This window comes from Chroicocephalus ridibundus, chromosome 1, assembly GCF_963924245.1.
Source record: "Chroicocephalus ridibundus chromosome 1, bChrRid1.1, whole genome shotgun sequence".
Classification (NCBI taxonomy): domain Eukaryota; kingdom Metazoa; phylum Chordata; class Aves; order Charadriiformes; family Laridae; genus Chroicocephalus; species Chroicocephalus ridibundus.
The window spans coordinates 153047234-153051328 of NC_086284.1; the positions used below are offsets into that span (position 1 = coordinate 153047234).

The 4095-nt window shown below is 43.1% G+C and overlaps 1 protein-coding gene across 1 annotated transcript in view; it reads left to right on the forward strand.

The window, feature by feature from the left end:
* The window catches only part of CACNA2D4 (calcium voltage-gated channel auxiliary subunit alpha2delta 4), a 132559-nt gene that overhangs the window by 72199 nt on the left and 56265 nt on the right, over window positions 1-4095 (forward strand). The gene's annotated exons all lie outside the window — the stretch shown is intronic.

A 4095-nucleotide genomic window follows, 5' to 3' on the forward strand; every position in this document is an offset into this window, starting at 1 on the left:
CAGACAAGGTCATATGCTTGAGAACTAATATTAGAAATCTTCTGTAAGCTGTGAACTCTGTGAGAACTGGCGGAGAGCACAGTAAGCAGGACTAGAGGCAGCCCTTGCCTTCTGGGAACTGTTGGGCCCATTTTGCCGAGTCTCAGTAAGGATCCTCAGTGTAGGCTGTATTGCCCCCTGATGCCCACACAAAATTCAGGGAACCTTTGTCGTTCCATCCTGAGGTCCTTGCTGAAAGGCATCTGGGTAGATTCACTGGTAAACATATCCTGAGAAAGCTCAGGAGAAAAATGCTGAGAACTTCTGTATTAGGTGATGGTAGGATGGTGGCGAGCGATCTGTGATGCAGTTGTGGCTGAAACAAACGTTGTCCTAGAATGTACCTGGAGAGGTGTTTCCAGTGGGAATGGGGATGCATTGGTGCTACTACACAAAGCCCTGTGAGACCTCTCTTCTAGTTTATGTACAGTTTTGGGCAAAGGAATACAGATTGAGACAGGTACAGACAGGACAGAAAGATGATGAGAGGAAAGGGAAGCCTGACTTCATGAGAGAAGCACGAGAGAACCCAGCTTGTTTAACCACACGCAACTGAGGCTGAAGTGGATGGGATTGCTGTAATAAATGGATCTTGAAGGAAATGTTAAACTAAAGCACACAGCTTTATGAAGACAGTGTAGTATAGATAGGCCATCAAAATATTTAGGATGGAAAACTAGAAGAGGGTTTCTAGCTGTTAGGGTAATGCAGCTTTAGCTGGAATTTGAGGTAAAGAGACAAACGGGTTTAAGCTGGAGCTTGAAAAGTCTGTAAGAAGGTGGTGGTGCCTTGAATAGAGAGGCGAGACTCTGCTAGCCTCCAGTCCCTTCTCCATCGCTAGGGAACAGCTGAAGTCTCTTGTTTCACCATGCCACAGTACAATTACTAGCAAGCAAGCAAGCAAACTGCGGGGTGGTCACTCAGGGCACTCCCCGTTTACCGCAGCACTCCCTTTGGGTACAAAGCTGGGCCTTTTTCCTGTAAAATTCACACACTCCGTGATTTTAGTCATGACCGAATAAAAATATGCTGGTTAATGCAGCTGAAATGCCCATCACAGCACCTGGAAGGCCAGAAGCTAGGGCTGACCTTAACCTCTCTCTTAGCCTTTGACCATGTGGTGGTTTCTCTTGATTGATTTGGGTTTTCCAAAGTAAAGAAGAGTGAGCGGAGAAGCCCCTGCTTATGATAACAAGCCTTTAAAAAGCAGATGGGGATGTGGGGGCTGGCGTGTTTTGTGGCAGCTGAGAAGTGACAGTTGAGGAGATCAGAGAAGGGAGAATCTGAAAAGCAGCTGGTCAGAGGCAGTTGCTGAAAAGGGGATGATCAGTCACAAGAGGGTGAAAATAAGAGGGAGAGAAAGAATAACTGGAGAATCAATGACATTTATGTCCAGTGGGAGAGATGTGAAAGATAACCATATGAGACCATGAACGGATGAGAAAGTGGAGACTGCTAGGAAGGGACTATCAGTTTAAATAAAGGTCTAGATTTTTCTCTTGGCAAGAATTGGATAAATCTGGAGACTCTTGTTTAAAATCCAGTGAATTTATACGACTATAAAGGTGGTTATGAGTCTCCCATAGTCTGGCTCCCTCAAAACGACTTGTTAGGATTTTGCCCTAGCATTTCCATATGCCTTCATCTTTGAAGTGGGAACAATGCTCACACAGCCTAGCGAGTATTTGGTGGGGAGGAGTAGGGAAAGGTGATATTTACTATTGTATGGCAATACAGAGCACAGACTTTGATGGATGAGGAGCATACTTCTAAAAGGAGGAGGAAAAATTGGAAAGAGTACAACAAAAGGCTACAGTGTTGTTCCAGAGGTGAGGAAATGCTTTACAGCAAAAGACTTAATGAACTCAATCTGCTTATTTTACCAAAAAGAAGACTGAGAGATTATTTGATTAGAGTATAAAGTACCTTCACAGGGAGAGATGCTGGTTTCTGAATTTCTTTTCTTTAATCTAGGGGGAAGAAGCATAACAAAAACCTGTGACAGGAAACCAAACAAATTCAAATGAGATATTAAGCATGAATGCTAACAGTGAGCATGAATAGTTATTGTAGTAAGGTACCAAGGGAAAAGGTTTTTTTTTCATCTCTTTAATGTTTTTTAAATCAAAGGTAGATGCCCTTCTGGAAGATTCGTCATAGCTGCATGTAAACTCTCACTGTTGGACTTTCTACAGGATGACTTCTCTATTTTCTGTTTCATAAGCTAAACAGATTGAGCTCTTTAAGCCTTTCACAGCAAGGCATTTTCTGCCACCCTCAAATAATGTTTGTGGTTCTTTTCCGCGCACTTTCTAAGTAGCGTGCGACACACAGAAGGTCAGACTGGATGATCTAAAGTCCCTTCTGGCCTTTATGCTCTCTGAATCTCTGCCTCTGTGAATTCATTAATGTTTGCAAGCTCCCAGAGAGCTGCCAAAGGCAAGCACTATAGAAATGCAAAGCATTGTTGTTACTCTGGATATTTCCCTTGAGCTTTATGCAGAGCTGGTTGAATATCTCAGTGTATCTATCATCTGTCCACATTTCCTCAAATGAAATACCTGCATTTGTCGCTCGTTCAGTGCCCTTTACGAGTTGATTTTCTGCAGCTGTTCTAACAAACAAGTTTATTCCCAAGTTAGGACACAGAAAAAGCGAATGTGGAGGGCCAAATCTCAAATGAAGCCCCAAGCAAAGAGCAGCATGTTGTTGGCCTAGCCCAGAAGCTCAACGCAAAGCAGAGTTATTCTTAGCACCATGCTTTGATTTCTCCTTGGCTCCAGGTGTCCTGCACATGGCCTCTGCCTGGCTGCAGCGCAGTGCCACCGAAGGAAAGGTCTAGCCCCCGTTGGTTGCTTCTCCCCCACCTTCTACAAGGAGAAAAGCTGTGAGGATGCTGCCCTGTCCCCACATTTCCAGGGCTGTTACTGATGTGGGGAGCTCCCCAAAATGACACAGGAAATCTTTATTTACTTTCAGTCCATTCTGTAACCATACTTAACAGGGAATGCTTATTCTTTTGTCTGAATTGCACAGTATTCGCAGAGGGAAGGCTTTTTGGTCCTCAGAAATCCCATGCTAGGACTTGCCTTATCTAATCAGAGGATAGAAGCTGACCCTCTGACCTGTGCTTCCAATCAGTACTAGCAAACACTGTTCAAGCCGGCACAGCAAGCTGCCAATGAACAAGATAGTGAGGAGGATTTCCATTTTATGTATTTTACATCTATAATATATGCATATACATAATTATGTGTTTATATATATGGAGTTATATGTGTGCGTGAGTAGATATGTATACAGGGCAAATACATTTGCCAAAAGAAAGGTAACCAAATTGCAGAAAAGCACAGCCTGCTCCCAGATAATTCATGAACCAAAAAAGCCTAGAGTCATCGGATGATTGTGTTGGCTTTGCTTTTTTCTGCTCTACATTTCTGGTATTATATGAACTGCTTAGTAGTATCTGTGTGTGTTCCTCTACCTATCCTGGCAAAATCAGATTAAACTATGTGTCATAGACACCATACTGTTAAACAATAATGGTGATTCTCTCGCGGCACATACCTTTTCAGCAGAACAGATGCCTCAGCTGTTATCGGATTAAGAGTATCTGGGTTCTGCTCCCAGTTTCTCTCTGAAGATCAGACTGAGTGTAACAGCGTGAGCGTGGCGGGACCAGGGTTTGCTTGTGGCAGGGTTTAACATCTTTTGTGGTTCCACACGCATCAGGAGTGTGTGATGAATTGTGTATGCAAAGCACTGAAAGTGGAGAAGTGAGGAATTTAAACTTCTTAGCTGTGTGTGACGGACCCAGCCAGTGAACAGCTGGTGGAGAGACTCTTTTTAGCTCTAGGGGTGACAGCTTGTGTAATTGGGGGTGCAATAGGATTAGATAACAATTTCATTCATTTCAAAATAACCTTGCTCAGGAGGGTCAGGAACCTGGAGATGTAGGAACCCGTAACTCACGATTTGTTACTGTAAGTTTTATTGAACATTATGCTCTAATTAAAAAAATAAAAAAAAAAGCTTTGGAATCAAATTTGACCTGAA